Below are 17,648 nucleotides of genomic sequence, written 5' to 3'. Positions count from 1 at the left end.
ATTACGTTCCATTTAGTTTTCCTACTCCATCATCTTGAGACCTCCTTCTCCAAAGTCTAGATTTTCTTATATATAAAATGACAAGGTTGATCTTGAAGACCTCTAAGTCTATTAAAAATGGAAAACAGCTTATAGATCCTGAATTCAAGTTAAATGAAACCAACAGAGTCCAGACCTAGGTTGAGTGGTGACAGGCCCCAGCCCTCTCCATTCCTGGAGCTCCTCCTCTCAGGTGAGCAGAGATCATAGGGTCTTCCATGGTGGTTTGGAGCCTAGGCACATATACATCTTGGATATTTTGGTCCTTTAGGATAAGGGTAGGCAGCTCAAAGCATCTGCTGCTCTTTATTCTTTGATTTCACTGAAGGAGCAGTAGCTGGGCCCCAGTCCATGGTGCAGACAGTGCTGTCACAGTCACTTGCTGCAGTGACATTCAGTGGCTACTGGGTACGTGTACAGCGAGTCTGCATGGTGAGCACAGCCAGGCACTTTCACCATCTCGTACACGAGCTCCTTGAAGGTACATGTTTTCTGAATGTTGGGCCTTGCTGGGTCCCTGTACACCAAGTCCTGAGTGGTTTAGGAATTAGGTTACATTATTCTGCAAGTTTCTGTTTGGCTTAGTAAATAAGGGACAGGGATTTAATACTGCTTGCTTTAATATTTCCTTTCAGAAGACCAGTTTCTAGGATCCTGAAGCACCGAAAACTTGACCTCATAAAGTAACTCATGTTGTTTCTGTTCAGTCTCTCAGTTGTGTCTGACTCTTTGCAACCCCATGGACTGCAGCATGCCAGTCTTCCCTGTCCTTCACCATTTCCTGGAGTTTGCCCAAACCCATGACCATCGAGTCGGTGATGCCATCTAACCATCTCATCCTCTGCCATCCCCTTCTCCTCCTGCCTTCAATCTTTCCCATTATCAAAGTCTTTTCTATTGAGTTGACTCTTCACATCAGGTAGCCAAAGTATTGGAGCTTCAGTTTTAGCATTAGTCCTTCCAGTGAATATTCAGGGTTGATTTCCTCTAGGATGGACTGGTTGGATCTCCTTGCAGTCCAAGGGACTCTCAAGAGTCTTCTCCAACACCACAATTCCAAAGCATCAATTCTTTAGCACTCAGCTTCCTTTATGGTCCAACTCTCACATCCATACATGATTACTGGAAAAACCATAGCTTTGACTGTATAGACCTTTATCAGCAAAGTGATGATGTCTTTGCTTTTTTAACACACTGTCTAGGATTGTCATGGCTTTTCTTCCAAGAAGCAAGCACCTTTTAATTTCATGGCTGCAGTTACCATCTGCAGTGATTTTGGAGCCCAAGAAAATAAAATCTGCGACTGTTTCTACTTTTTCCCCATCTATTTACCATGAAATGATAGAAGTGGATGCCTTGATCTTAGTTTTTTGAATGTTGAGTTTTAAGCCAGGTTGTCACTCTCCTCTTTCACATTCATCAAGAGGCTCTTTAGTTCCTCTTCACTTTCTGCCATTATGGTGGTGTCATGTGCATATCTGAGGTTGATGATATTTTTCTTGGAAACCTTGATTCCAGCTTGTGATTCATTGTCATTTAACGTGATGTACGTTGAATAGAAGGTAAATAAGCAGGGTGACAATATACAATCTTGACATATTCCTTTCCCAACTTAGAACCAGTCTGTTGTTCTATGTCTTGTTTTAACTGTTACTTCTTGACCTGCATACAGGTTTCCCAGGAATGAGGTAAGGTGGTCTAGTATTCCCATATCTTAAGAATTTTCCGCTGTTTGTTTTGATCCACACAGTCAAAGGCTTTAGCATAGACAATGAAGCAGAAGTAGATATTTTCCTGGAGTTCCCTTGCTTTTTCTGTGATCCAATGGATGTTGGCAATTTGATCTCTGGTTCCTCTCCATTTCTAAATCCAGCTTGTATATCTGGAAGCTCAGTCTCTTGTGGGGTCACTGCTCCTTTCCCTTGGGTTCTGGAAATCAAGATGATGGTGTAGAAGAACATGGGTTCATCTTCTCATAATTGAAGTCTCTGGGATGAGCAGAGCAGTTAAAAACAGGCAAGAAAACGACTTGAGGGAGCAAGAAAGGAACTCATATTATACCGTTGTTCTGAAGTGTCCTGGGAATGTTACAGAAAGTGTAGTTATCTCTTTTCTCTCTACCATGAGAGTACCCATATATTTAATATTTCTAAAACTCTATAAAAACTTTGAATTTGTATAGCATAAAAACATGCAAAGATAAAGTAATACAGAAGATATGACCTTTGTACTTTGAAGATGGGTGTTTTATTATTATTTTTGTACTTAGTAATCTTAAGCTGTATTAATGACAGGTAAGCACATAGCATTTGGGTTTAATTGCTTAGAAAAATATTTCCAACTTTTTTCTATGTATATTTAATCTTTTCTAGGTATATTTAGAAGAGGAATAAGAACCAATAGTTCAGTTCAGTTCAGTTCAGTTCATTCGCTCAGCCATGTCCAACTCTTTGCGACCCCATGAATTGCAGCATGCCAGGCCTCCCTGTCCATCACCAACTCCCAGAGTTCACCCAAACTCATGTTCATCGAGTCAGTGATGCCATCCAGCCATCTCATCCTCTGTCATCCCCTTCTCCTCCTGCCCCCAATCCCTCCAAGCATCAGAGTCTTTCCCAATGAGTCAATTCTTCGCATGAGGTGGCCAAAATATTGGAGTTTCAGCTTTAGCATCAGTCCTTCCAAAGAACACCCAAGACTGATCTCCTTTAGAATGGACTGGTTGGATCTCCTTGCAGTCCAAGGGACTCCCAAGAGTCTTCTCCAACACCACAGTTCAAAACCATCAATTCTCTGGCACTCAGCTTTCTTCACAGTCCAACTCTCATATCTTTACATGACCACTGGAAAAACCATAGCCTTGACTAGATGGACCTTTGTTGGCAAAGTAATGTCTCTGCTTTTCAATATGCTATCTAGGTTGGTCATAACTTTCTTTCCAAGGAGTAAGCATCTTTTAATTTCATGGCTGCAATCACCATCTGCAGTGATTTTGGAGCCCCCCAAAATAAAGTATCTCACTGTTTCCACCGTTTCCCCATCTATTTGCCATGAAGTGATGGGACCAGATGCCATGATCTTAGTTTTCTGAATGATGAGCTTTAAGCCAACTTTTTCACTCTCCTCTTTCACTTTCATCAAGAGGCTTTTTAGTTCCTCTTCACTTTCTGCCATAAGGGTGATGTAATAAGCTCAATTATTTTTATTTTGTCTAAAATTTTTGGGAAATCACATATTGGATTCTGATATTCTGTTGCCTTTTAGGTTCTTCCTTGCCATTGCCTTAAATTCTGTACCTGTGTAGGATTCTTAATCCAAAAGGTATATGATACAGTTTCAGTATCAGAACATTGAAATTAAGTCAAATGTATTTCACTCCTCTATAGGCCCACTAAGAAAATAATTGGCTTTGAGGGAGAAGGGGGGTTGCTGGATAGTTCATTTCCCCAGCTGGCCATCAGGCCTTAGAAAAATATTTCCAGCTTTTTTCTGTGTATATTTAATCTTTTCTAGGTATATTTAGAAGAGGAATAGGAACCAACAGTTCCTATTGGTAAGTTGAGTTTTTTGCTCAGTTCATTTCATATTAAATAAATAAAGTATTTTCATTAAGATGCAGCACTTTCAATTTCAGTATATTGAACTTCTAAATAGCCAGCTGTGTAGAAAAGCAGCAAAGAAACATTGTCCCCTTCAGGTGGTTTATTTTGAAGAAGCTGTGAGAATGTAGACAAATGGCTTAATACCTTTATTCTTTGATTTTCTTAACAGCATAAAGAAGGGTGTAGGTTTGCTGACTCATTTTGGCTTGTCTCCAGGGACTGATTGCTCTCAGGCTGCTTGTTGGTATTCTATTAAAAATGGGCCAATAAAATGAATTTTATAATTGGCTGCTTGCATTTTTTATTTGGCTGTAAAATGAATGTTATTACTATCCCTGTTGCAGAGGTATGCCTTTTATTATTGCAATTGTTATTTTAAAGACTATTGACAATATTCCATGTTTAATTATAGATATGTACTCATGTCCATGTTTATCCCTCAATAGGTAAAGCTAGCAGAAAAATGCTCTTTTAAAATGTAGAGTTGGCACATTACTGAAGCAGTCATTTACATCAATCTGAGCTGTCCTGAATCTGTTTTATCCGAATTAAATCCAAACCCAAACATCTAAACGATATCATGGTAATTTACCTCAATTACAACACAGACAGTGTTGGCTAAGGGACTCATGGCTATAATTTAGAAGAGACAAAATATTGACAGAGTAGTAATCAATGAAACTGGCCTTATCCAGACCCTCAGCACCCTCACTTCAGCAAAGCAAAGTGCCTACTCAGGTGTAGCAGTAGCCCACACACCACGTGGTGTTGATGCTTATGCGGCTACATTCCTTTTTCTCCACAGTGATGTTAATGTTGATCATCTCGCAGCTGCTACAGCAGATTGCTCTCCAGCAACAGAAAAGGAAGGAGAACTGGGTGACTTCATCCTGGACTGGGAAGCAAGCAATTAGAAATCCCAAAGTATTTTCACATTCATGGACTTTAACCCATTCAAATTGAACTGAAATCAACCTGCTTCCCAAACTCTACCATCTCATTCAGATTCAACAGGCACTCTTTGGAGTAAAATGTCAGAAATTCTCATATAGTTCTAGTTATTATAAGGATTAAAATGTCATGGGTTATGTATCTGAAAAAAAAAAACCCCAGAAAAACACTAATTTGAAAAGATATATGCACCCATATTGTTGGCAGTTTACTATTGCTAAGATATGGTAGTAACCTCAGTGTCCATCCACAGACAGATGGATAAAGATACACACACATATACACACAAACACACAATGGAATATTACTCAGCCATAAAAAGAATGAAATTTTGCCATTTGCAGCAACATAGATGGACTTAGAGGGCACTATGCTACTGAAATAAGTCAGACAGTGAAAGACAATTACTATATGATATCACTTATATGTGGGATCTAAAAAATACAACAAACCAGTGAATATAATGATAAAAAAGAAGCAGACTCACAGATGCAGAGAATAAATTAGTAGCTACTGTGGGAAGAGGGAAGAAGGGAGGGGCAATATAAGGTAGGGCATTAACAGGTACAAAGTATTAGATATAAAATAAGCTCCAAGGATATATTGCATATCACAGGGAATATAGTCAATCTTTTGTAGTAAGTGGAGTATAATCTTTATAACTTGTGAGTCACTGTGTTGTACATCTGAAACATATAATATTGTAGAGCAACTATATATCAATTTAAAAAATGTCACAGGGGATTGCCTTAATATAAACATTAAGTTGTTGTCCAGTAGCTAAGACTGTGCTCCTAGTGCAGGGGATGCAAGTTCCACCCCTGGTCAGGAAACTAAGATCCTGCATGCCAAGCGGTACAGCACCCCCCAAAATAAACACATTTAAAGTGACAAATTTCCCTGTAAGTATTGCTTTAGATTCATCCCCAAATCTTAATTCATGTTGATTTGTCATTATTCAGTTAAATATATTTTCTAATTTCTCTTTTACTTTCTTCATTGATCCATAGGTTGTTTGGAAGCATATTGTTTTAAGTTCCATAACTGGGGGGTTTTCATGATTTTTTCATTATTGATTATTTAATTCCCTTGTGTTTAGAAAACAACACTTTGTGTACTTTCTGTCCTTTTAAACCTTTTGAGATATTCTGCTGGTTTGAGGTGAGATGTTGTAAGGGTCTTGTTAGTGTTGTTTGACTCTTCTATATATTATCTAACTTTCTGTCTGCTTGTTCTATTGATTACTGAGAGAAGAATGTTGACTATGGTCACTCTACCTGGATAATTAGTGTTTTCAAAATATATCTTTTCCAGCCTGTGTCTTTGTATTTAAAGTGCGTTTCATCCGGAAAGCATATAGTTGAGTCTTGCTTTTAAAAACAATCTAGTCTAATAATCTTTGTCTTTTAATTGGAGTGCTCAGAATCTTTAAATTGAACATAATTTTGATAGTCATGGGTTTACGGTCATCATATTGTTCTTTGTTTCATTTATTCTTTGTTCATTTTTCCATTTACTCTGTATTCTTTTGAATTGGTAATTTTTTAGTATTTGTTTCATTTCCACTATTGGCTTAACAGCTTGACTTATTTATTTGTTGGTTCATTCTCAAGTTTAAAATGCATCCTTTACCTCAAGTAATAATATTCCACTTCACACACAATGAGAGTATGTGCTTATAACATTCCATTTTTCTCCACCCTCATCCTTTGTGCAGTTGTTGTTTATTTTACTTCAACATTATTCTAATCCCTCACTATGTTGTTGTTATCTTTGTTCTAAGTAGTCAATTATATTTTTAAGATACTTAAACAATGAGAAAAGTCTTTTGTATTTACTAACATATTATCTTTTTCAACACATATTATTTTTCTCCTGTCTAGTGAGCGTTCTTTAGAATTCTTTGTCATGCACATTACCTGGCAATACATTCTCTCAATCTTAAATTTACTAAAAATATCCTATTTCAGCTTAGTTTTTGAAGGAATTTTCTTTCTAGTTACAGAATTCCTACCTAGAATTCTTGGTTAGCAAGTCTGTTTTTGGTAGTTTTATTTCAGTACTTCATAGTCTTTATTTGCCTTGTTTCAGATGAGGATTCTGCAGTCTTATATATTTATCCCCTCTATGTAATATGTCTTGCTTCCCTTTGACTAGTTTAAATATTTTATCTTTATCACTAATTTTCAACCTGCTTTGCTGAATTTATACTTATTGGCAAGGCAACCACTCCAGTATTCTTGCCTGGAGAATCCCATGGACAGAGGAGCCTGGTGGGCTACAGTCCACGGGGTCGCAAAGACTCAGACATGACTGAAGCGACAGAGCACAGATGCATGGTATGCCTTGGTGTGGTTTTCTTTCGGTTTTTGCTACTGAGTTTTTGGCTTATGGTTTTTATTAAACTAGAGAAAATTTACAGAAAATTGCCAAAGTATTGCTTATCATTGCTTTGAATACAGAATAAGTAAAACAATAAAGTTTTCTTCGACTTCTCTCTCTTGGTGTTCTGGAGTATCTATCTCATTGCTTATTTTTGAAAAGAATCAGAGTAAAGCTTTTAGCAGAGAAGAGCATCAGTCTCAAGTTGGATAGGGCTCTGAGACAATCATTTTTAGTATAGATGCCATAATTCTCAATGTAATAATTTTATTGACATCATGCTCCTCTGCTAGACTGTGAACTCCATGAGAGACTAATGGGAACAAAGAAGGAGCTCAGTATTGTTTTTGGTGAATGAATGAATAACATGTGGCCAGTGAGGTGATACTGATTTCTCAGAAACATGAAGACAGCTAAGCAGATAGTCAGGCCAGGGGAAGGTGGGAAGGAAGCCACACTAGACTTGTTGTCAGAGATATCTCCACAACCTCAGTCCAAAATTCAGTAAAGGTTGGTACAGGGTATCTAACCAGATGGGTTGGTCCAAGAGCAGCAAGAAGCTCTGCCCACCTAGCATGACCCAGAAGAAAGGCACAGATCTGGGGGACCCAACTATATTAGTTTGCTAGAGCTGCCATAACAAAGTACTACAAACAAGGTGACTTACACAAGAGAAATTTATTGTTTCATAGTTCTAGAGGCTAGAAGTCCAAAATCAATATATTTGATTGTTTCTGAGGGCTGTGAGCAAGAATCTGTTCCATTTTTCTTCCCTAGCTTCTGGTGATTTGCTGGCAGTCTTTGGAGTTTCTTGGTTTATCACTCTGATCTCTGCCTTCATCTTCACACAGCAGTACTTCTATGTGCATATCTCTGTCCAAATCCTCTCCCTTTATAAGCCCACCAGACATGTGGGATTAGGGACCCATTCTACTCCAGGATAACCCCATCTTAACTTCACTAATTATATCTCCATTATCGCCAAATAAGGTCACATTCTGAGTTACAGGGCTTAGAAGTTCAATATATGAGTTTTGATAGGGGGCGCAATTCAACCCATTATACCAACCTATCTAAATTTGAATCCTGTCTCTTTCTTTTACTGACTTGGCATTTTCACATCTCAAAATGGGGAAAACAGTGCTTATCCTTCAGGGAAATTATGAAGATTGAATAAGATAATGTTGGCAAAGAACTTAGCTTGAACCTGACACATGGTAAACACTCAGTACATTGTGGCTTTTACTGTCCTGAGCTAAATGCCCATTGGTTTATTGAATAATTGTGCTCCTCCTGAATATAAGTAAGAAATAGGTCCATTTTTCTTTTGATTCATTTGTCCTTTAGAAATAGATCTGGTTTTTTTGAAATGTTTGCCAATTTCCTTTCAGATTGTTTCTGGCGAGGCGGGAAGATAACCACTGAATTTCAAGTGCTTAAATAATTAAGCCAAAACAAGAGAACACTGATAATAAACACTTTTCTGTGCATTATAATTGTGGAGCAATATCTTCTAGATAGTTAACCCTAGAGGCTTTATCGATTTAACTGAAATCTAATCACCTAACAACCCAGAAATACTGTTGGAATTCACTTCTCCAGAGAGACACTAATTAGCAGCTGGCCCCCTTCTGGGCAGTGGGGCTCCCACCCTGCTTGTGTTTGGTCAAGTAATTTTTCAGCTGAGTGATCATCCCAGAGGACATCGTTTCCCTTGATACAGCTCCCTCAGTTTTGCTGGCCACAGCAAATTAGCTGCAGCCTTGCTCCTCAAAATGGTCAGGACTTTAACCTGAGCCTCCCTTCTCTTTGGAAGTGAAGGTAACACATTCAGAACTTTTGAGAGTTTGATATGGAGATCTGATCATCTTGGATGCTTCCATGTGGTCAAGTTAGGGCTTGAGTTGCTTGAATCCACTTCTACCCTTTCTCCATAGTGTAACTGAGACTGGTGTTTAGTTTGTTTCTTCAATTATTTCTTCTATGATATTTTGGATGCATGGTTTCTCATGAATGAGGAAAATGCCTTTTTCCCATTCCCAGTTTTCAAATGGAGGGATTTTCCTTAAGAGCTGTCCTAGCCTTTTGAAAAGACCCTGATGCCAGAAAAGATTGAGGGCAGGCAGGGAAGGAGGCAACAGAGGATGAGATGGTTGGATGGCATCACTGACTTAATGGACATGAGTTTGAGCAAGCTCAGGGAGACACTGAAGGACAGGGAAGCCTGGTGTGTTGCAGTTTCAATGGGGGTCACAAGAAGTTGGACATGACTGAGTGACTGAACTGAACTGAGCCTCTTGAAATATTTATTGCCCCCTCCTTGGAATGATGGAGAGTTTTACCTCATTGTAAACTTGGACGTAGATGCTGGGTTTGCTTGACCTTGCTCTGCTCTCCCTTCTCTTAGACATGCACTTGCCCACAGAGAACATTCCTCCTCTGCAACTCCTCCTTTCTAGGGGGAGCCAGCCCCTGCCTCAGTGGGTATCCACCTAAGTTTGGAGAGGAGTTGGTAAGCTAGAGTTGCTTTTCCAACCATGCAGTTTATTTCAACTTAGCCTTTGTCAATAATGAGGACCTGTAGGGTTCCTTCTGATATATTCCTGGTTCTATTTCTCAAAATTCTGGGGACTCGGGAATGGAGTCTCCAGATAAAGAGCTATTTGTTTGGGTCTTGTAGGAAACAATGTTGGCTAGCCTCTGAGAGTCATCAACAGAGTTGGTCTTTTTATGTCTGATGAGAAACAGTTTTCATGTATCAAACAGGCACTAGAAAATCTCTATTTAGAAAACACGAGGCAATTGAATATTAGACACCCAAAACCCTTAGAGGAAGCAGAAGTAATTTTTATGAGGAGCCATTTAAGAAGTTCAGAGCCTGTGGTGAGCATGTTATTCACATAATCTCATTTAATATTGAAAAGGGTATGGAACCAGGTCAAAATTCAGAGAGGATATCATTTTGCCTTGGTCAAACTTGTGAGTAAAAAGTGGAAAGTTAGTTCAGTTCAGTTCAGTTCAGTTGCTCAGTCGTGTCTGACTCTTTGTGACCTCATGAATCGCAGCATGCCAGGCCTCCCTGTCCATCACCATCTCCCGGAGTTCACTCAGACCCACGTCCATTGAGTCTGTGATGCCATCCAGCCATCTCATCCTGGGTCGTCCCCTTCTCCTCCAGCCCCCAATCCCTCCCAGCATCAGAGTCTTTTCCAATGAGTCAACTCTTCACATGAGGTGGCCAAAGTACTGGAGCTTCAGCTTTAGCATCATTCCTTCCAAAGAAATCCCAGGGCTGATCTCCTTCAGAATGGACTGGTTGGATCTCCTTGCAGTCCAAGGGACTCCCAAGAGTCTTCTCCAACACCACACTTCAAAAGCATCAATTCTTTGGCACTCAGCCTTCTTCACAGTCCAACTCACACCCATACATGACCACAGGAAAAACCATAGCCTTGACTAGATGGACCTTAGTCGGCAAAGTAATGTCTCTGCTTTTGAATATACTATCTAGGTTGGTCATAACTTTTCTTCCAAGGAGTAAGCGTCTTTTAATTTCATGGCTGCAGTCACCATCTGCAGTGATTTTGGAGCCCAAAAAAATAAAGTCTAACGCTGTTTCTACTGTTTCCCCATCTATTTCCCATGAAGTGATGGGACCAGATGCCATGATCTTAGTTTTCTGAATGTTGAGCTTTAAGCCAACTTTTTCACTCTCCTCTTTCACTTTCATCAAGAGGCTTTTTAGCTCCTCTTCACTTTCTGCCATAAGGGTGGTGTCGTCTGCATATCTGAGGTTATTGATATTTCTCCCAGAAATCTTGATTCCAGCTTGTGTTTCTTCCAGTCCAGCGTTTCTCATGATGTACTCTGCATAGAAGTTAAATAAGCACTGTGACAATATACAGCCTTGTCGTACTCCTTTTCCTATTTGGAACCAGTCTGTTCCATGTCCAGTTCTAACTGTTGCTTCCTGACCTGCATACAGATTTCTCAAGAGGCAGGTCAGGTGGTCTGGTATTTCCACCTCTTTCAGAATTTTCCACAGTTTATTGTGATCCACACAGTCAGAGGCTTTGGCATAGTCAATAAAACATAAATAGATGTTTTTCTGGAACTCTCTTGCTTTTTCCATGATCCAGTGGATGTTGGCAATTTGATCTCTGGTTCTTCTGCCTTTTCTAAAACCAGCTTGAACATCAGGGAGTTCACAGTTCATGTATTGCTGAAGCCTGGCTTGGAGAATTTTGAGCATTACTTTACTAGCGTGTGAGATGAGTTCAGCGATGCGATAGTTTGAGCATTCTTTGGCATTGCCTTTCTTTGGAATTGGAATGAAAACTGACCTTTTCCAGTCCTGTGGCCACTGCTGAGTTTTCCAAACTTGCTGGCATATTGAGTGCAGCACTTTTACAGCATCATCTTTCAGGATTTGAAACAGCTCAACTGGAATTCCATCACCTCCACTAGCTTTGTTTGTAGTGGTGCTTTCTAAGGCCCACTTGACTTCACATTCCAGGATGTCTGGCGCTAGATTAGTGATCACATCATCATGATTATCTGGGTCGTGAAGATCTTTTTTGTACAGTTCTTCCATGTATTCTTGCCACCTCTTCTTAATATCTTCTGCTTCTGTTAGGTCCAGACCATTTCTGTCCTTTATGGAGCCCATCTTTGCATGAAATGTTCCCTTGGGATCTCTAATTTTCTTGACGAGATCTCTAGTCTTTTCCATTCTGTTGTTTTCCTCTATTTCTTTGCATTGATAGCTGAAGAAGGCTTTCTTATCTCTTCTTGCTATTCTTTGGAACTCTGCATTCACATGCTTATATCTTTCCTTTTCTCCTTTGCTTTTCGCCTCTCTTCTTTTCACAGCTATTTGTAAGGCCTCCTCAGACAGCCATTTTGCTTTTTTGTATTTCTTTTCCATGGGGATGGTCTTGATCCCTGTCTCCTGTACAATGTCATGAACCTCCATCCATAGTTCATCAGGTATTCTATCTATCAGATCTAGACCCTTAAATCTATTTCTCACTGCCACTGTATAATCATAAGGGATTTGATTTAGGTCATACCTGAATGGTCTAGCGGTTTTCCCTACTTTCTTCCATTTAAGTCTGAATTTGGCAATAAGGAGTTCATGATCTGAGCCACAGTCAGCTCCCAGTCTTGTTTTTGTCGACTGTATAGAGCTTCTCCATCTTTGGCTGCAAAGAATATAATCAGTCTGAGTTTGGTGTTGACCATCTGGTGAAGTCCATGTGCAGAGTCTTCTCTTGTGTTGTTGGGAGAGGGTGTTTGCTATGACCAGTGCATTTTCTTGGCAAAACTCGATTAGTCTTTGCCCTGCTTCATTCTGCATTCCAAGGCCAAATTTGCCTGTTACTCCAGGTGTTTCTTGACTTCCTAGAATGGTATGATACCTCTCAGTGGATTGTGTTTAGGCACAGAACCAAGGGTTTTTCTAGTTTATTTCTTAGGTGAATGGTCATCTAATACTAATCCTGAATTTGGCCTGGTGAGTCGCTCTTGGTTTACAGACAGAAAGGATGTCAGATGATGAAGTTCTTGTACTGAATTCTTATTCAGGGGAGGAACAGAGCCAGAGAGGTTAAGGAGCTTGTTCAAAATCACACTGCTATGCAATAGGAGAGCTGGGATGAGAGGTGCAGGTGTGGAGACCTGGGCCAGTGTTCCTTCTGCTCTGTCCTGCCATCCCGGTACTTGGGAGTTATTGACAGCAACCAACCCTTTCCACTGGCTTCCCTGGCTCAGTGCTGAAGAATCCTCCGGCAATGCAGGAGACTCAGGTTTGATCCTCGAATCAGGAAGATACTCCAGAGAAAGAAATGGCAACCCCCTCCAGTATTCTTGCCAGGAAAATCACATGGACAGAGGAGCCTGGTGGGCTACAGCTCATGAGGCTGAAAAAGAGTTGGACACGACTTAGTGACTGAACAACAACAACAATCCCTTCCACCACCAACTCTGGTTTTAAAGCTGTCCACTGCTGGTGAATTGGAAAACAGTCTTAACCCCAAAGCAGCATTTTAAGGTGAGCCCTTCACTTGCTATTTTTCTCTCAGTAGCTTATGCCGTTCTTACCATTCTAGGAATTAGCATCCACTTCTTTTCCTTTAGGAGTGGGGCAGCACACAGCCACCCAATGGCAGATACAACTTGTCTGTTTGACAAGACAGATAGTATTTCAGCAGAATTATTTTCTGTAGCATTGATCACCATGACAGGATGTATGATAATTTATAATTGGGATGCTCACCAGTTGCCCCATTAACACTTTTGAGTAGCTCACTGAGACTTATGTTTTTCCTGTTACCCTGTCTTGTTGGCAATTTGTTGAAAGTTCTCCAATGGTGTATTCATTTCTTGAATGCTTTGCCTCTGGTATATTTAAGTCAGTGTATGTAGTGGCTGACTTAGTTATTTTGGAATGATCTGAGAGTCATTTGGGATTAAGGCTCAGCTCATATGCCACCTTTGGGATCTACTGAGAAGCTGTTATTAATATTCCCAGTCTGAACCAGGGGCTCACCTTTGGAATACTATGTACCTTGCATATTCTGCTATCAGAGCTTTTCTCATCCTGCACCGTTATTGTTGGTTTGAGTTTTTCTCCTTTGCTAGCAGGTGGTGCTTTTTTGTTTGTTTGGCTTGGTTTTTTGTTTAGTTTGTTTTTTTCTTTAAGGTGAGGGTTTTTAGAGTCAGATGGACCTGGGTTCAGGTCCTGATTCTTCAACTGAACAGCAGTGTACTTTGGGCAAAGTACTTAGCTTTGCCCAAATCTCAGCCCACTCATCTGTAAAATGGGTCTAATAATGTCCTTCACAGAAAGCTTTTGAATATTAAATGAACACATGTATGTCAAGTGCAGAGCATAGAAGTGTACAATGGAAGCATTCAATAAGTGCAACTTAACAACAAGCACAACAAGCTTTTGTTGTTGTGCTGGTGTATTTATTAATAGCTCCCCAGATTATGTCCAGATTATCCTCATTTGAATGAGTTATGTGGTTCCCTCCTAGTACTTAATCTGTTAAGGAAATAAACATCATTACTATCAAAGAACAGTATATAACTAAATGTACAGGCCATAAATAAAAAATCTTCATATACCTGATCAGTAAATAATTTCTTTCAAACTAATTTATTTGGCTGTTGAAATTTTTGCTCATATATGTTTTATCCCTAATTTGAGGTAAAGACATATGTTGTAGCTTGTTTTGGTAGCCATACTCCTAGGTAACTCCCTCCATGCCCAGAAAATTCTACATATAGGTGGTGCTGGTGGTAAAGCAGTGCAGTAGATGCAAGAGATACAGGTTTGATCCCTGGGTTGCAAAGATCCCCTGGAGTAGGAACCTGCTCCAGTATTCTTGCCTAGAAAATCCCAAGGACAGAGGAGCCTGGCGAGCTACAATCCATGGGGTTGCAAAGAGTCTGACATAACAAAGCATGTGTACAAACACACACACACACACACACACACACACACACACACACACAAATCTAGAGAATGATGAACAAATTAGGAAAAATAGGTGGCAAGCTTTCATGCATTTAAATTCTACGTCATGGCGTTCTCCTTAGCACAGAGACAAAGTCAGAATAAGCATTGCAATAATCACAGGACCGAAAGGGAATTAATTTTGTCTGTCTTCTTCCTGTACAGTGGAAAAATGATAATTATTATAGCTGCAGATTGATGGTTATCCTGGCTCCTCTTTTTGTTGCCAAGCCAGGCAGTACAAAGTGCTTCCCAAGAAAAATGAGTATGGCTCACTTTGGAATCTTGCAAGATAAAGTTTGTTTTTTCTTAATAGAATTTATTTTTTAGCATATATATAAGTATAGGTATATATGTATTCTATATATAGTCAATATTTTGAGTATGATTCAAAAATCAGTATGTCTATTTTACATCAAGTGCATTTTAAAAAATGAAATACTTTTTTGTATTTTAGTATTAGTATTTTAGTATATTATCGTTTTAATATTTAAAGAAAATACTTTAAAAATACATTTATTTATTATTATCCTTGGGTAAAGCATAATGCCTGTCACATGGTAGGCAAAAATGAATGCACAATGAATAAACAAACAACCTTCAAACTGCTTAAACTCTTCCACGCTGATGTTATTTCCCTTGTTTACCTGATATGATTGTTGTGTTTACTTAACTCAGTATTTCCTCCTGGAGCTTCTAGTCCAGGAGATGTTGCTGTCATCCTCACCAAAAGGGGAGATGGATTTGAGATAGGTGATGCAGGTATAACGCATACTTGGTCTGGCCTCTATCCCAGCCTCTGCCCTAGTTCCAGAAAATGCCAGATTACTGTCACAAAGTCAGCTCAGCCACCCTCCACAGATGTTTAATCATCAGAAAGACCAGGCTACAACTAGCAAGGCTCAGAATAAGAGCCAGAGCCTGTTCCCAGGCCTCGTGAATACACTGCCCCTCCTGAGAACTGACTGGGGCAGGTCTTCCATTCTGTGAGGTGCTGTGAAACAGCTATGTTAGTTGTTAAAATACAGAAACACTTTTTTCCCCTAGGAGTAAATAGTTCTTCCCTTAGCACCCTGATTACCCTCCACCCCCACAGGCACTCTGGCCCCTTAGACTCTCTCCAAGACCTCCCTATGTCCAGCAACTGCAGAGTTAATGCCTGGCATGGCAGAGCGAACCCAGGATCACCTTTTCTAATTGCTCTGGGGCCTGCTTCTCAGCTGCTAAATACGTAGAGTAGCACTCATTTTCAGGGGGTAACTGAGCTGCTCCCTGAGCTCCTTCTGGGTACTGAAGGTTCCTCCTTCTTCCCCAGCCTGCTGATGTTTTGTTCTGGCCCTGCCAGCTCCGAGTCTGGAACCTGGTACCCCCCTTCCTCACTGTGCTCATGCCTCTGCAGTGCTCTTTGCAGCCTGACCTCAGTCCCTCTGTATGCAGCAGGTCTGCCAGTGGTTGAAGGATCCTCCCTTGATCCAAGCTCCTCTCAAACCTCACGTTAATGGGTAGAATTTGGCCTTTAATTATGGGCCCTTACCCTTGGGGCAAGTTTGCCAGGCATCCTGTAGTGACAAGACATGTCTATTTTCTGACTTGTGTCCTGTGTTGACTTTGTCAGGGCATCCTGATTTGAAGTCTTTTTAGAAAAACTACAAGAATAGGGCAGAGCTATTTTTTCAGATTTGACTGGGTATCTTGATTTTTTCCTCTTAAAAATTTGACAACCCTACTTTTCTAGCTTGAGGACCACAACTTTATCTTCATTTTCTTGTATTCCTATGAATTTCTGCTATTCTTTTTTTTTTTCTCTGAGCTAAAGTTTCACTGTCTGTCCATAATGCTATGTGGCCTAGTCGTGTCCAATTCTTTGCAACCCCATGGACTGTAGCCTGCCAGGCTCCTCTGTCCATGGGATTTTCCAGGCAAGAATACTGGAGCAAGTTGCCATTTCCTACTCCTGGGTATCTTCCTGACCCAGGGATCAAACCCATGTCTCCTGCATTACAAGCCATTTGGGAAGTCCCATAGAAGCCAACTGGTTTGCACCAACTCCCTGCTAACTAGGACATAACCAACATTTATTGAATGAATGAATGAAAAGATGAATGGATAAATGAGTTTGCTCCATAGGATTCTCTTTGTCTTTAGGGCCCCTTTCAGGGAGGGGCCCTGAGTCAGATAGGCCCTAATAGGGCCTTGAGTCAGAAAAATAAGTAAATATGAGAGAAACTAAACCCTGCTCTGGGGAGCCAGGCAACCTTATACTGCCGCTACTCTCTGTATTTAATTACCTTTCGTTTTTCCCTTGGCAATTAGTAAAGTGCCAGTCTGTCTCAGATGTGCTAAGGAGAACCAAGAGAAGATGTTTTTGTCCACACTTGAACCAAAGTGTTAAAGGAACAGTAGCACACTGGGGTGGGGGCTGGGGGAAAGTGGAGATGGAAAGTAATTAATATTTATTGAGCAACCATCATGTACTTGTTTAGACATGATCTCATTTTGTCCTCACAGTAACCCTGCAAAGTATATTCTAGACAACGAATCATGTTTAGCCAGGCCAGATAAATTACTCAAATCCTAGAGTTATTAAATAGCACAGCTTGAATTTAAACCTTGGTCTTTTCACACAGTACCATCCTGCCTTCTATTGCTAGCAGCATCATGGTGGTGGCAGTGGCAGTGATCAAAGATAGAGAATGCTAGAGGAAGGTAACAGTCTAAGCCAGAACCAAGCCACTCATTCCCTGTCTCCTTCTCTCCCTTCTTTCTCTCCCCTCATGTGGGTCATATTTCAGGGCAGGTTATAGAGCCTGAAAACGTGATTTCAAGCATGATTAATTACTGAAGTTATGTTGGAAGCATATAAGGAGATAACGGAAGAGTGGCAGTTGTTGGAGGGGTGGGGATCAGCAAAGGCCTCGTGAAGATAGTAATATGTGGGTTGAAATGTGAGGGATAAGAATAATTCAGCTTTGCTGAGAGTTGGGAGAACAGTTGTTTCAGGCAGAAGAAACTGCTCTAGGACAAAGAAAGTGTGATAAGATTGGCTTATCCTTCCAAAGAGAAAGCTGTAGGATCCCAGTTTTATTTCATAATAAGGAAGCAGCCTTTTACCATAGGGAGAGGTCATGAGTCCTGAGTGCTCAGGAAAGGAT

At 40.2% G+C, this 17,648-nt stretch overlaps 1 pseudogene; it reads right to left on the bottom strand.

Moving 5' to 3' along the window:
• Window positions 1-345: 345 nt before the first annotated feature.
• Window positions 346-15,885, bottom strand: LOC138092221 (follitropin subunit beta-like; annotated as a pseudogene).
• Window positions 15,886-17,648: the final 1,763 nt, after the last annotated feature.

The sequence above is a fragment of the Capricornis sumatraensis genome, chromosome 16, assembly GCF_032405125.1.
Source record: "Capricornis sumatraensis isolate serow.1 chromosome 16, serow.2, whole genome shotgun sequence".
Taxonomy (NCBI): domain Eukaryota; kingdom Metazoa; phylum Chordata; class Mammalia; order Artiodactyla; family Bovidae; genus Capricornis; species Capricornis sumatraensis.
Note: the sequence above shows the minus strand (reverse complement) of the source record. Positions and strands in the feature narration are given on the sequence as shown.